Source organism: Leuciscus leuciscus, assembly GCF_965113295.1.
Source record: "Leuciscus leuciscus genome assembly, chromosome: 14".
NCBI lineage: Eukaryota > Metazoa > Chordata > Actinopteri > Cypriniformes > Leuciscidae > Leuciscus > Leuciscus leuciscus.
In genome coordinates, this window is record NC_138738.1 from 26,099,586 (window position 1) to 26,116,573 (window position 16,988).

General features: G+C 40.7%; 1 long non-coding RNA gene across 1 annotated transcript in view; it reads right to left on the bottom strand.

Annotated features, from left to right (window-relative positions):
• Positions 1–12,770, bottom strand: part of LOC309474494 — a 255,496-nt gene extending 242,726 nt beyond the window's left edge. The window contains exon 1 of the long non-coding RNA XR_014197328.1: positions 12,706–12,770. This is a non-coding gene — a long non-coding RNA (uncharacterized lncRNA). The remainder of the gene's footprint in view (positions 1–12,705) is intronic.
• Positions 12,771–16,988: the final 4,218 nt, after the last annotated feature.

Sequence of the window (16,988 nt, forward strand, 5' to 3'; positions counted from 1 at the left end):
AGGCCGAGGGTGTTGGAGGACTCAACAGGTTTGACTCTGGAGCAATAAGGATGCACAGTAGGCTTTCCAATGGGCTTTCCTTCCTTTAAACACTGGTACTCAGAGGGAAAACTTTGTTGCTGGGCTTGTCTCAAAAGGAGGTTTTGGACTGAAGAAGCGTCACATGGGTCCTCCCTATGTTGTCGCAGTAACTAATTTGTTGCGAACTGTAACTCTGACCATGATTTGAAACAGGAAGGATCTGGGAGTACAAAATCATCCAATTGTGTTAACCCACAAAAAAGTGGTTTGCGGAGCTCAGGATCAGGACTAGCAGATCTGGATACTAGATTTTTGGGCCATTCATGTGGAGGAAATTTCAGAAACGTTGGACCTTGTCGCCATCTATGATCAGGTTTGGCTAGCTCAACAACAGTTTTGCCTCTTGTAATGTCATCTGCTGGATTCTGTGCAGAAGGAATATACCTCCAAGAAGAGGGATCAGTGAGTTCCAGAATTTCAGTGATTCTATTAGCTACAAAAACTTTGTAACGACAGGAGAGGGATTGCAGCCAAGACAAGACAGGTGTCGAATCAGACCATAGGACAATATTTGTCAAAGGATGAGTCAATTCATTCTGCAGGAGTTTACAAAGCTGTGAACCTGTTAGAGCAGCGCAAATTTCAAGACGAGGGATGGATATTTGCCTTTTGGGGGCAACTCGAGATCTTGCCATGATGAATGTACCACACCCTTGTCAGTTTCCATTCGCAAATAGGCTACTGACCCATATGCGCTCTCAAAAAATGGTGTCGCAAAAAGTATGCAACTCTCTGGATGTGATTTGGTTGGAAGGTAAAGTTAAATAACAACGAGGAAGCTGTATCAATAACAGGTCAGGGAGCTCGGTTTCCCAAGCCTTCCAGGCCTGTTGAATAGGATCTGGCATAAGGGGATCATCCCAGCCCCGGGACTTCATCCAGCATTGTTGTATGATGACTTTAGCTCGCGTTGTAAAAAGGGGGTTATGTAACCCAATGGGTCATTCTGACTGGCGAGGACTTTATATATATTGCGCAGGGTTGTTGTTTTATATTACACAGTTCGGGATCGATACCCTAATGAATCAGAAGGACAGTGCCAGCTCAGACCCAGAGCTCCTTCTTTAGGATCCAAACGGTCTTGATTGATCCACAGTTCAGCACTCTCAGACCTGGCTTCAGGAGGAAGATGTCTGACAACATCAGGTAGGTTACTTGCCCACTGTCTGATTTCAAATCCTCCACTCATCAGTAAAGAACGCATTCGGTCTAGGAAGTTCTTAGCAGTTTGCACATTTGGGAAACTCTCTGAACAATTGTCCACATAGAATGACTGAAGTACAGAATTCACCATATCTTCATATCCTTCTTGGTGATCATGGACATGCCTTTGTAGAGCATATGTTGCGCAACATGGACTACATACTGTGCCAAAGGGCAGAACTTGCCATTCGTAGATGTCAGGTGGATTTGACCTCTGCATATTGCGCCACAGGAAGCGTACAAGAGAACGGTCTTCTGGTAGTAGCCTTACTTGATGGAACATGGATTTTATGTCCCCACTAATTGCCACTGGGCGCTGACGAAACCGGAGTAAGACACCAAGTAAGGAAGGGCCCAGTTGTGGACCAGGAAGAAGTTGACTGTTAAGTGACACACCTTTATATTGATAGGAGCAATTGAAGACTATTCTTTTTTTTCCCATTATGCTCCACAATATGATGAGGCATATACCATGATTCATTAGATGAGTCATGAGAAAGTTCCACTTTGGAAACATAACCGGACTCCTCCAACTAAGCAATTTCTTGGTCATACACAGCAGCAGTTTTAGGATCTCTTTGAAGGCGTCGCTCGATACATCTGAGAGAAGACATAAGTGCATTTGGTGAGGCTCGTAACCTCGTGGCGGAGGCAGCACGCAATAACGGAGTGGCATATCTTTGCACACCATCCACATAAACTCTTTTAGACTTGGAGGCCTACAAGTCCATAGCTTCTTGGTCCTGCTTGGACCTGGTAATGACTTTCTCATTTCTGAAAGGAAGGATGTCTACTTTCCATAATTTCTCCACATCATGGCGAAGTTCTTCTAGTGGATTAGTGATGGTAAAAAGACACTGCATCTCATCAGTGTTAGGAATCGGCATTGGGCCTTGAAGTACCCAGCCTAAGGGAAGGGGTAAGTCTCAAAGATGTCTGAAACGTCTCTGCAAGATCTCAACAGGATAAGTCTGTTCTGCCAGTCCCAATCTGACAGCAGAAAAGGCATTGGAAATGGAATACTTCTTTTCTGGATTGGCCATGGAGGATATTTTAAAGGTTACAGAATAGCCTTCAAGTGCAAGAGTATCTTGACGTACGGTTCTAACAATTAGGGACTCAGTTACCCCATTGAAGCCCAAATAATCAGATGCTTGAGGTAGCAACATGGTACGTTCTGATCCATCATCCAGGATGGCATAGGTTTGCAAGGATCTGCCTTTATAATGGAGAACTTTAAGCAGTACATTGCCAGAACCTCCAAGGCAACTAAGATAGAATTGACCGTTATCCTGATCATGACAATTGACTCCATGAAGGACACCAAGATGTCTGCCTTTGCACTGTGGACAGGGTTTTTTCAAGTCACAGCTGACAGCTAGATGGTTAAGCCCACATCTCCAGCATCTTTTGTTCTCTCTAATCCATGCATCCTTCCTGGTGTCTTCTAGAGATCTAAAAGAGGGGCACAGGCCAATGAAATGATCTCTACTGGAACAATATGCGCATGAATACTTGGAACTCCATTCTCCATCTCTCAAATTCTGGGGTTTCTTATTTATGGATTTTGGCACTACAGAATTACCGTTGACTCCGTACAAGACTGTTCGAGTGTTAACGTAGGACTTTGGTTGAGGTTTACTCAGGAGTGGTTTTGGAAAGTCACTAACCTGATCAGCCATTGCTTGACACTCAGCCTCTTCTTGGAGCCAGGTGGAAAAGTTAATCAGGTTGTAGCTTTGACCCTTTAAGATCGTACGGGCATAACGGGCAAAGTTGGTCACATGCTCTGTGGGTAGTTTACTGAGTAGTTGCTGTACATGAGAAGCGCAGGATAATTCGGATTTAACTTGGTCTTGGCCCAAAGATTGGAGCATGCCAACCAAAGCTCGAACCTTTAGTGCGAAGCTACTAAAGGCTCTGCTGTCACCTGGACTCACCCTGGGGAGAGCTAGAATGGCTTTGATTTCTCTCAAAACTAGTTGATGAGGTTGCCCATATTTCTGCTGTAATGCCAAAAGAGCCATACTGTAAGGCCTAGAATCGTTAGCATAAGCTAGAGCTAGATCATGAGCTGGAGAAAATTTTAAATGATCCAGCAGGTTTGGAATTTGTAATGTTCTGGCTCATGGGGTGACAACAAATTTGTCAAGGCTAACTGCAGCATTGCAAATTCTTGGGGGTCGTCATTCACCAAGAAAGGAAAGGAAGGTCCCTGAACACGAGAAGTAGGATAGTAAGGAAAAGGATATGAAGCATAATATGGCTGGGAGTATGGATAAGGATGAGGAAATGGAATTTCCGTTGTTTGAGTAGTGGGAACAATTGGTTGAATGTACGGGGCAGGATGTTGTACAACATGATTCCCTATCTGACCTACAGACTGTGATTGAATATGAGGACCTACATTAGCTGAGGATACATGAGGAATCACCAAAGCTAGAAGCTGGTCCTAATAGGTGTGAATACTGGGAAACAGCATACCGAGGCTGAGGTGGTAATTGTGCTGATGTTACTTGTGAGGATAACTGAGTATGAACCATGTAAGGGGAAAAAGGGCTACATGGAAAACCAGGCTGTGGTGAACCAGGTGGTTGTACCAACACTGGTGGTGTTTGCACTTGAGGGGAATGACCAGTAGAAGGCTCAGGAACCAATGGAACAATAGAAGGTTGTAACATACTACTTGATTGTAGTTGTGATGTTATATCATGTGTGTGCATATGTTGGGGTGGACTACGTAACAGTGAGGAAGGAGGAAGAGACAAAGAACTAGGCCTACTCAATGGAAGCAATGAAGGAACAGTTGAGGAATTACTCTCTCACAAATAGATTTCTGTTCAGCTTTCTTAATACATGCACACAATTCTTGAACAATAGATGTATTAGCAAAGGCATTTTCATCATCATCAGAAGCATCATCAAAAGACTCAGAAAATTCAGAATGTTTAGAAGAAACTACTAACTGTGACATTCTAGACATCATCTCACCAAGTATACCCTTAAGTCCAAGTATTTCTTGTTTAACCCTCTGAGGTCGGCAAACGCGCCCCCGCGTTTTGCTGGATTTTCTTCACATAGTAGCACAATAAACTTAAATTACTCCGCCATTTATGGTCATACAGAAAAAAGAAATATGAAAAAAGAATCTGTGATATTTCTACTTTTGTATGTGTCCGCTTACAATCAAATCAAAACATTGTGCTTTTGTAAAATAAAGAAAATAAACAGGGTGTGCTTTCTGCCTCTCCGTCGCGGTGAACTTTTTTTTCTTGAGCACGTCTATAAACTGAAACAAAACTCAGCGAATACTATTCACACATTTATGAGCCATATACCTTTATAAACATTTAAGTGTGTACTTTTAGAAGATCGGATTCAAACTGAAAACAAATGTTCTCTGTTTAAGTATTATGTATAAAACCAACAAGATGTCCAGTATCTCAAACCCTTGCTCATTATTTTTAAGCACGCCCACGCGCGCAAAAGAGATTGACATGCAAATCTCCACATGGAACGCGAACGCGCTCGTTACCTCAAAAACAAAGCACCAAAAAACTTCACAAGTCTCTGCTTTTCGTCGAGTTTGGAAGACACGCCGTGAGCTTACATTGGATTTACCTCAGAAGAAGAAGAACGCGATTTGAAGACAAGAAAGATGTAAGGTAAGAAATTCTTAATTATTAGTTTATGTTATTGTTGCATAAACTTCACATTGCAGTTGAACTGTTGCTAGATATAAGGTGAATATTATAATATTTAGACCCGTGTTTACTATACTGTGTTTGTGGATATCTGCTCATATGTATAATATGGTAACCATAATGTTTCATATTTTGGAGCGCGCCGTGCGTTTCATGTATCATATTTTGGAGTGCGCTCTGCGATTGAATGTATCATATTTTGGAGCGCGCTCTGCATTTGAATGTATCATATTTTGGAGCGCGCTGTGGGTTTGAAAAGCAAAACGCACCAAACAAAGGCTTCATGTTTTTACTCTAATCTCATTTCATATCATCATAACGAATGGAAACATTTGAAGAAACATATGATAATCAATATATTTTTCTCTAACGTAGTTGTTACTGAAATCTTTTGGAAGATTTATAGGCTGCTATAGGCTATTGCTATTATTATTTTATGCAGCACTGCACGTAGCCTATGCCTACAAGGCACAACAAACCTGGTGTTCATTATACATTTGTGTGTGTATTCTGTGAATTTTAAAAAGCAATTTTAACCAGAAAAATCTAAAATCTATTCCCAAAATCGTGCAGCCCTATAGTTCGTCTTGATATCAGTATGTATGTTCACAAGGTTTTTTGTTGTTTTCGTTTTTTTTACAGGGACCAGATGCCCCACGGATGAGTCCTGCTGACTTCAACATTCACATGAGTCTCTGTACATGAACATGGTAAAGTGAAAATCAAACACCTTGGAAATGAAAGGTATGTACAATGTTTTTAGGAATGGCACAAAGGTTTCTGTCTTTGGATCATTGTTTTCAATAATGTGCTTTTTTGTCATTTGTTGTGTATCTTTGGATTATGTTGTGTTGTAAATAAATCCAAACAATCTAAAAGCCATTCTTTTTTAAATCTCCTCATTCTTTGTGCAAGGTTGCTCAGAATGATAGGGCCTGATAGCTCCTAATAGGGCATTAGGAGTGGGTCTTTGTCTTTCTCAGGTGTGAAAGCCATACATATGATGTGATCACGCCTCTTCGCATAAAGCTTTCTTACAGAAAACACGTCTTACAAATTTTAAATCAATATATTGTCTTCTGAATGAGCAGTCAGGATGATTTTCACATAGTTTTGGAGCAAATATTCTAGGCTACGTGATACAATTTTCAAAAGTCTTGTGAAGAAATAATCAGTATGGGTTTCATTTTTGTATTTTCACAAACCATGCATAAATGTCATTATCTCAAAACTACAAACTTTTACATTCATGCTGCTGATATATTATTGTAGCAGAGTTTGTGCTAAATACAGTGTAATCAGACTTTAGCCATGAAAATGTTACAAGTAACAGAAATAAGCACAAATGTCAGAGGATGTCAGAACACCTCCAGGGCCAGAAAACAGCTCAGACCCCAGAGGGTTAACATCCATATCAAGTAAATCATGTTGAGACTTTTCACGATGAGCAGATGAGCATGGTGCAGGTCTTAAAGAAGAGGGATTTCCATACTGGGTTAGGTGATGATCACTTACAAATAGTGTTGGTGAGGAAGGGGGAGAAGGAGCATGTTCTCTCACCATACAGTCAGCAAAACGGGCAGGAGGTCTTCTCCTTCTTAGGCTGTGCCGGATTGCAGGTCTTGCATGGTAATCCATTCCACCAAATTTCTACCTCCGGCTCGAAGGACCATTTGTTGGATATCAGATGTTAAATATATCCAAAGTTCGTCGGAGTTGTATAAACTTGACAAATACCAGTCCTTTGCTCTCTTTTATTTTCAGTTCAAGATGCTTAAGTCTTGGGTAATTCACATGGCATGAAGTTCATGGATTCACATGGAGCAGATTCACACGTGGTAAATGGACAGATGTTAACAGATTGACAGGATGAATTGGATGTACAAGATGATTTTAAGTCACTACAAACGATACAATAAAGGAAATCAAACTCATATAATTCATCAGTAAACATAACATATATATACTCAATCCAAACAATTCAAATAAATAAATTCAAACAATACAATTGGCAAAAACAAACTTACTTAACGCATCTTAAGGAAAGGACTAAAAGGACATGGTTGGGTCTCCATTCAAACACCCACACCTCACCAATGCAAAAGGAACAAAGGAAGGAAGTAAGGCCTACTCGTAGACCTTAACCAGGGGGTGTATGGGTAATGTAGTGTAGTAGATTTAATAGTGTAGTTTGCTTGGAATTGTGGGATATGTAGTATATATATATATATATATATATATATATATATATATATATAAAAAAGAAGTAAAACATTAAAGAAAAGGGCCAAATTCACCACAGGAATGGAGGGGGGATGAGGAGGATTTAAACGTCTCGCCCCCCTAAGGAACCTGACGACCAGGTCGTGCTTTCCAACTGTTTTGCCATCTACTGTATGTGGTCATGATATGCTGAAATAGTGGCATGTACTTTGAGGGTGGTGGGAGACAGCCTTCGCTCCAACCCTTGCTGCAAGAAGGAAAGCAGTCTGGGACACGGGGAGTTAAGGAGCTTGTCGATCTCCCTCATGTCGGCCAGACACAGCCAGAGATGGCGTTCCTGGACCACCAAGGTGGACATCGCACGACCCACCAACCGCACGGTCACCTTCATTGCACGAAGCGCGAGGTCCGTCGCGATACGAAGTTCCTGGAGAACTTGGGGATCATGACCACCCTCGTGCAGGACCTTCAGTGCCTTGACCTGATGGACCTGCAGCAACGCCATGGCGTGCACGACAGAGGCAGCTTCCCCACAGGCCTTGTAAGCCTTGCCGGTTAAATCCGACGAGTACTTACAGGCCCGGGAAGGAAGACATGGTTCTCCGCGCCAAGTGGAGTTAGGGCACAGTTCCATTGGCGGGATACGCGTGTATCCCTTAGCCGCCCCGCCATCAAGGGTGGTGAGGGAGGAGGAGCCACCGGAACGGTTTCTGGCAGTAAAAGGTGCCGTCCATGTCCCCGTAAGCTCCTCATGCACTTCTGGGAAGAAAGGCACTGGGGTGGGTTGCTGAGAACCAGCACGCGCCACCCCGAGATACCAATCATCCAACCTCGAGGGTTCGGGACACGGTGGAGGGTTCCACACGAGCCCTACCCTGTTGGTGGCCCGGGAAAGCATGGCCATCATCTCCGGGTCCGTCTCGGGCACCGCTGACACACCCGAAGGAGGTAGCGGCGCCGAGTCGTCATCCGCGGAGAAGTCTGACCCCCCCTCCGATGCAGCGATCGACATCTGGTCTTCGCGGGGAGCACCAAAGGAGACAACCGGTACACACCTCGAGGATGGTCCAGCTTTCTCCAATGGTGGCTCAACTGGCTGCGGAGCGTGAGAGGGGTGAGAGCTCCTAGGGGGTTGGTTCCCCGAAGGAGATGCACTCACAGTAATCCTAAGGTCTCCCATGTCACTGCCCGAAGCAACCCTCTGAGGGGGATTGGATCGAGGCAGAGGCACGGGGACTCTGCCCCTTTGCAGGAACAAGAGTCTCGACCGTAGCTCCGCGATGGTCATCTTCCCACAATGGGTACATGACTCACCCACAAAAGCTGCCTCAGCGTGTTCAATGCCCAGACACACGAGGCAGCGATTGTGACCATCCCGTGATCCCAGGTAACGACCACATCCAGAAACACACAGATAGAATGTCATCTTTAAAAAGACGCGTTCTATCTGTGTAAGCTCTTTTAGGGACTTCTCTCACTGTTGCTGAAGCACGCAGGGGAACGGCCACCGCGAACACAGACAGGAATGTGCACCTGTCTGTGCACTGTTTCTCTGCTGCTAGACCGCTCGCACTGCTGTGCTGTCACGCCCGCACCGAAGATGGAGAGGTCTAGAAAAGCTTGTCTTTTTTGAAGTCACTCTAGTAGAGAGCATCGAAGTGCTTTGCTCCGAAGCAAAAAGCTGAAGTGCAATCATCACCAGCTGCTTATTATACCCGCGCTGCGAGACTGCAGAGCTGATGCAAATGATTGCACGCCAATGTGTATTGGCTTGCTTTAGTTTCACTCGAAGTAGATTGGCCTCTCTAGCGAGATTCCTATTCGTCGGTCACCACGACATACTGTACGTCTCCGTTCCCTCCCTCCGGGAACGAGGGTTTCGATAGGTAATGGGACGATAGGTAATGACACTTTACTATATATTCACATATAAAACAGATATTTTAAACTGTAATAATATTTCACTCTTCTCCTATCAAGGTGCTCTGCTCTTGCTGCAGGGGTCAGAATTTTTTCGCTTGGCAGTGGCATCTGGTAAAATAGATTAAAATAGTTTTAAATAAATAAATAGGCAATAATAAATACATTACTAATAAATGCATAATTACTAAACTGAAATTACAATTTTTTTTTTTTGCATTTTTCTCATATTGTACAAAGAGTAAACAAAAACTGTCTGAAATATAAAAAAAAAATCCCAAATTGCATAAAAATCTATTCCAAATGATACTAAAGTACTTTTTGTATATAAACCGTCAATTTAACATTAAAGCACAAAAACTGCCAATCTAGGACATATATCTATCATGGAACAGTCTGCAGTGGTTGGACCACATGATATTTGGACGCATCACATGATATTTTCAAATTCAGTCAAAATTTACAGACACAGATGGCCACCTAAACAAAACAATCTAGCTTCCCAAAAAAGGTCACTATGAAATTTATAATAAAAATATATATTTGTAGAAATAACTTTAATATTCTTTTTTTTTTTAGGTCATACCACATGACATACAAATGTGGTAACTACACACCAACCATTACAAACGTTTGTTTTGTTTTTCCAATTTGAGAGAATTATATGGAAGTAGAATAATGTCAAATGTTTTTGAAATAAAAAGCCTGTTGAATTGACCTTTCGCCGAGCCCCACCCCCCTTAGTTACTGTTGCTACGTCCGACAAACAAATGGTCAAACACGACCAGCGCGACAGATTGCCATGACGGAAAGAGGTATACCCGTGCGTGTCAGTGACCATTTTTGGAGCAATACCTCCGCGATATCCTCCAGATCGAGGCAAAAGGGGTTACAGAGTGCAGTGGAGGGATATATTCAAAATATAAAAATACGCAATGAAGGAGACACGACTACTATCTACGTCTCTATCGAGGCTAATGCTTACCGGTGTTCACACATCATTTGTGAAATGACAAAGAACGAGGAATCAAGTGTTTAAAAACATTGAAAGACACTTAACGTTACTGTTGTGTTTTTGTGTGAAAGAAAAAACTCTCTGAAAATAAAAGTGCTGTCAGCAATAATTTCGTATGTGTGTTTTTTCGCATAACACAATGACTGAAATTTTAAATGCTGCAAAACACATGGGGGTTATATTCCCGATGCTGTAGTTTATTTGATCAGTCACTATATCATTAATCAAGCTTAATTTGACTTTTCAACTACAATTAGGCAGGGAGAAATGAAAGCTTTTACAATCTTTTAGCTATAACTTCATTGACAAAAGTATGTATGTGGTGCATTTTCTTCCAAAAATGATTTTCTTTCTCAAATTCATGCTTCAAGTTGACAAAGCACAATAAACGAAATCACACAATAACTGTTTAACCAGACATAGCTTTAATTTGCATCTAAATAACTTTCCTTGATTGTCTTTCATAATGCACTTACCATAATATTTATTAGGGGGGCAACGGATCACAAAAATCGCGGTTGAGACCATAATATTTATTAGTGGGGCAACGGATCATAAAAATCGCGGTTCAGACAATATTATGTTTTTTTGAGTTACAGATAGGATAGTTTTTCAGATCAGAAAAAAATAAAATAATAATTAAGTAACGTTAGCCATCGATACCACAGCCAGCAGACGTTTATGCTTCGTAATGTTAAACACATTTAACTGGGAGTGGGGCCGTCCACACTGTTTGTGTTTTTGGCTTTGGGAATGGAAAGAACACAACTCCTCCAGACAATCTCTCGGGGTCTCTAGTGTCCGATTTACAAACGCCATGGGCGCACGCTTCACCATCTTGATAGTGTTTGTCGGACCTGCTCACATAGTAACGGTTGCTATGATGTGTGATTGGACAATGGCCGTTTTGGGGGAGGGGCCGGCGAAAGGTCAATTGCACTACTTGAAAAAAAATAGGCATTGCATTAACCATGCTTGCATTTTAATGCATTGTATTTTTAGTGCTTACATTTTTATGGGCTGAAATTCAACATGGTTGAATATTTAAGCTGTGAATATTTCAATTAAAAACATTTCAAACACCTTTTCATTATTAAAAATTCAATAATCCATATTCACCTTTCATATTTCACTTCCAAAATATTCAAACTGTTTAAAAATACAACCAATAATATTCAACAGGCAATTTTCGGTCCATTTTATTTCGCTTTGCAAATTCGCTTCCACAAATTCAGTGGTTCAAATTCGACAGTAAATTCAACATTGACGTCCAGGAACTGCAGGAACAGACATGGGCAGTATTTCAATTAAATGTATTTTAAATACGTATTTAATTACTTTAGTGTATTTTGTAATTTGTATTTTGCAGGTGTGGAAAAAATAAAATGTAGTTTGTAACTAAATATTTTGAGGGAGTGTATTTAGAGTATTTCAAATACTTAAATACTTAAGAAAAATCACCATATGCTTATCACCATAGTAAATGATTTTGCCATATTTTCGGTCTGATGTTGGCAATGGCAATGTCCAGGTTAGATGCACGAAAATCACGTGACACCCTGTAGACTGGGCTCCCTCCAAGAAGTGAATGAGTTTTGAACACAGGAGAAGAAGTCATACGAATTAGCCACATTTTTATCACTCGTACAAATTCGTACGAATTGGTCGTGAGATAGTGTTGGAAAGGACCTGGCTTCACTGGACTTTCTTTTGCAGGCATGGTCTACCGCCCTCATAGAAGGGGATTAACTCCTGAATTATTGGAGAAGTTGGTTGTACTTAAAAACAACTAGCCTAAATGACAATGGTTTAGTTTTCTCTTTTGTAGCATAGTTGTGTTATTGCTACTATTTCTGTTATTGACCTTTCAATAAAGTTCCTCATTAAAGCTGTTAGTGCACATAACATAAATATAGATTTACAGCTGTTTCCCCTCCCTTAGCCAGTGGTGAGGAAATGTCTCTCTACGCTTATTCAAGCCTTAGGCCCCGTCCACACTACTGCGTTTTCGTTTAGAAACGTAGAATTAAAACGAATACGATCTCCGTCCACACCAGCGTTTTAGCTGCGTATTAGAATTGATCTCCGTCCACATTAAAACGACTGAAAATGCGGATCACGTGACCATTCACCAACACTGGGCATGCGCGTACCGGTGTAAACACAACTTTATTGATAAAAATGATCTCACCATGCGCTGGTTCTTCCCGGGTTAACCCAAAACCGACGCTCCATGTACGGTCGGTACCGCCGCTGCACATGGGAATTGTCACAGATCGCTCGAATAATAGCTTGCCTCCGGCGCATGTAGGCAGTTATAGCATTGTAAAATGCAGAATTTACTTGCACAACAGCTGCTAGCAAAGATATACGCCATGACTGATGACACCCAATCATAGAGCCGAGCGTGAGCCTCTACTACGTCATCGTTTCTAAAGTCCTCCGTTTTTGACCCGTCCAGACTAAAACGCCCTCCGGAGATTCAAAACGAAAAACGGGTCAGCAGCGTTTCTAAACTTCTCCGTTTTGGGTCTCTGTTTTTGCCGTTTTAGTGTGGACGGGAGGTGCAAACGAACAAAAGGTCTCCGTTTTTAAACGAAAACGCAGTAGTGTGGAAGGGGCCTTAAGGCACGAGTAGAGTAACGGTGATAATATGGCTACGTAACTTACATCAAACATGTTTTGCTATTAAAGGGATAGTTCACTTTGAAATGAATTTTTGGTATGTTTTAGCTTACCTCAAGGGCATCCAAGATGTAGGTGTCTTTTTTTCCGCAGTAGTTTCAATTTTGATATTTTTAGGTCAAACCGTTCTTGTCTGTCAGTCATATAATGCAGGTCGATGGTCACTTGTCTCAAAGAGCATGCACAGAGTCCAAATTAAAACAATTCCCCGTCGTCCAAATTAAACAATTCCCTACGATGGGGAATTGTTTAATTTGGACGACGGGGAATTGTTTTAATTTGGACTCTGTGCATGCTCTTTGAGGTGGTGCCCATAGACCTATTATATGACTGACAGACAAGAACGGTTTGACCTAAAAATATCAAAATTGAAACTACTGCGGAAAAAAAGACACCTACATCTTGGATGCCCTTGAGGTAAGCTAAAACATACCAAAAATTCATTTCAAAGTGAACTATCCCTTTAATAGCAAAACATGTTTGATGTAAGTTACGTCAAAATATCAAAAAAAATCTACATGTAGCCTATATCACTGTAGCTTAGACCACAGCCTTACCTCCTAAAGAACTAATGAGCAACAACAACATTTTTCACATAGAAATGTTTTATTTCAAATGACAAATTAGGCCTATGTAAGAAGGAATATAGCCTACACAAAGTCCTGTAAAATTAAACGAATAAATGGGCCTAATAATATGAATAACAATTATATAAACAAAAATATAGCCTACATAAAAATTTTAAAAGTAAATTTACTATTATGCCAGAATTTTGATAAGTTAACTTTTGTGCAACGCGCACGATTAAAATTTAAATGGGCTTATATCCATTGTACACACAAACTGCTGTAAAATAAAACGAATAAATGGGCCTAATAATATAAATAAAATTTATATAAACAAAAATATAAAATAAATATACATAAAAGTTTTAAAAGTAGGCCTAGGCTAAATTAACTATTAGGACAACATTCTTATAACTGAACTTGTGCGCAGCGCGCAGGATTAAAATTTAAATGGGCTTGTATCAATTGTTTGCATTTTACGCTGTATTTAATTTAGGCTACACTTTAAGTTACCGTATTCAATTTGCTAACCTTTTGCTTTCTTCCCAGCGTGTTCACATATCACACTGCATGTTTTCGAGAGATGTGTCTTTTTAGATTCCAAAATTAATCTTTAGGCCTACTGACTGAAACGATGTCGTTTTCTTCTACCACATAATAGTTAGTTTTACACCTGTATGACTTCTTATTTTCCTTTTTGAAGTAGCCTACTTTTTGAACTCCATTATTGAGCCGAGTTTTGACTGAAAATAGAATCCATCTTGCAGTCATCAACAGTAGACTGAGTCAGGCTTGACTGAGCATGCTTCAGAATCTTGGTGTGCGCGGAGCGAAATTGGAGCGGGAAATAGGGCGACGCTCCATCCTTTTAAAAATGCCGCTCTGCGTTCTGTCCAAGATCCGCCCGCTTGCTCCCGCTCCACTCCGCTCACATGCAATTTTCTATGAAATACATAGGCCTACACTTTATTGGCTGAATAACTGGCGCGAAGATGACGCACGAGCTCAGTCTGCAGGTAGAGATGGAGGCGGCAAGAGAAAAGGTGAAGACTGGGGAGTGGAAGCTCCGCAAATACACAAACAGAAAGAGCAAAGTTGCCGAAATAATGAAAGATAATGACCAAAGTGCTGGCTTTGTCATGTGTACTTCTTGCTATGCATTTACTAGCCTACTTTTAAAAAATGCGGGTCAGGAAGCGGGTCGGGTACAATATTTTCTTTCTCTTTTTTTGCGGTCCGAGTTGCGGGCGGGTTAGTTGAAAACGTCGGTCGGGTCCGGGTTGTTTATACATTGACCCGCGCATCACTGATAAACACACAAAAGCTGTGTTTATGTTTCATTCAATAACTTCATTGTTACTTTCTCTGTGTATTCTACATGTCATCAGCTTTCACTACCATGAACAGGATTATAATCGGTTTCCCTCAATACCTCATACTCAAGGATTCCCCTTCCGTTGATAGTGATATGAAAGACCAATCTTGCACCTTATTAGGGAAGTAGGCTGTAGGCTACTATATAGGCTACAGGCAAGAAGATGGACTCAGAATATGAACTTAACGCGCAAAGTTTCATGCTGAGCATTTCGTGATATACTGGCATAAAATCAACACATACATATATATATATATATATAGTATGCATACGTGTATTGCATTAGTTTAAACTGTCACAGCACTTGCATGTTGTTGTCCTATTGTTAGTTTAACTGTAAATCGCTTTGGATAAAAGCGTCTGCTAAATGACTAAATGTAAAAATTGGCTTGACATTGGACATTCGCACATTTAGGGACCGTCTCTAAAGTTGCATACAACGTTGGCATTAAACGTTTCTAACTTCAATAGCAAACTTAAATTTATTTGAATAAATATCAAAAATCCAAAGGGTGCGCATTATGCCTGACACTAAATGAACACTTTACAGTAGGTTTTATGACTGTAAGTTGTTCTATTCAAATGCTATCGGAGTTAGAAACGTGTATACCAAAGTCGTATACACTTTAGAGACGGTCCCTAAATGTGCGAATGTCCAACATCAAGCCAACTTTATGCCAGTCTATCACTGGGAAACGCTCAGCATTAAGCTTTGCGCGTTATTCTGAGTCCATCTGCTTGCCTGCGAGTTTGGTCTTTTATATCACTGTAGGCCTATAGTCCATTAAGCTACGTTAAGCGTTGTATGTCCAGCAGGGGAATCCTTAAGTATTGAGGGAAACCATAATAGCCTGCAGGCAGCACATCGCCACAATATAAAGTTAAGGCAACTAAACAACCAAGATAAATATGTCAACCTCAAAAATGTAACATTGGATCTGTATATCCGCATCGGGGAATAATTATAATCTCGTTCATGGTAGAGAAAGATGCATGTAGGCTACACAGGAAAAGTAACCGTGAAGACACTGAATTGAACATAAAACAGCCGTCATAATAATCACAAATACACTTACATTGCTGTAAATGAGTTTTATGAATGAATGACTTGTTCTAACTGTTGCTGGTCTTCGTCAACAACAAGCGCTTTTGCACCATCTGCTGGTGAGGTCGACTAACAGCAGATGGAGAGTATGCTCGGCAATCTACTGCTTTTCCTGCAGTTCCTGGACGTCAATGTTGAATTTACTGTCGAATTTGAACCACTGAATTTGTGGAAGCGAATTTGCAAAGCGAAATAAAATGGACCGAAAATTGCCTGTTGAATATTTTTGGTTGTATTTTTAAACAGTTTGAATATTTTGGAAGTGAAATATGAAAGGTGAATATGGATTATTGAATTTTTAATAATGAAAAGGTGTTTGAAATGTTTTTAATTGAAATATTCACAGCTTAAATATTCAACCATGTTGAATTTCAGCCCATAAAAATGTAAGCACTAAAAATACAATGCATTAAAATGCAAGCATGGTTAATGCAATGCCTATATTTTTTCAAGTAGTGCAATTCAACAGGCTTTTTATTTCAAAAACATTTGACATTATTCTACTTCCATAGAATTACAAACCTGCTTGCTGCTTCCATGGGTACTTAATAATAATAATAATAATTCGTTACATTTATATAGCGCTTTTTCTGAGACCTCAAAGCGCTTTACATGGAAGGGGGGGAATCTCCTCAACCACCACCAATGTGCAGCATCCACTTGGATGATGCGACGGCAGCCATAGCCAGCCAGAACCAATTACCAATTGGTAAATTGGTATATGATGCAACTTCCTGTGTTTGAATAGTTTTCAACATGTTGAGTATTGTTTACCAACTTCCGGAGCGCTGCTCAGCAGGCGACCCAGGCAACTGGTAGCTGCATAATTAGAAAAGGAGTATTTTTGGCCTATCTCGAACACTGAAATTGATCGAGTGGAAGATGACTGCACTCATGCGTGTCCTTTGGTTGGGAATCATCTTTGGTTGGGAATCGTCTAGGAGCTCTAACGCACTCCTAATGCTCTTCTGTTTATTTTGGGTGATATGAATCACTGTTGTCTTGAAAGATTTCTTCTTGGTTTTGAACAATATGTCAACTGTAATACAATTGAAACATGAATATTTTGGACAAGTGTTACGAGAACATATACTGTGAAAGTTAAATCACC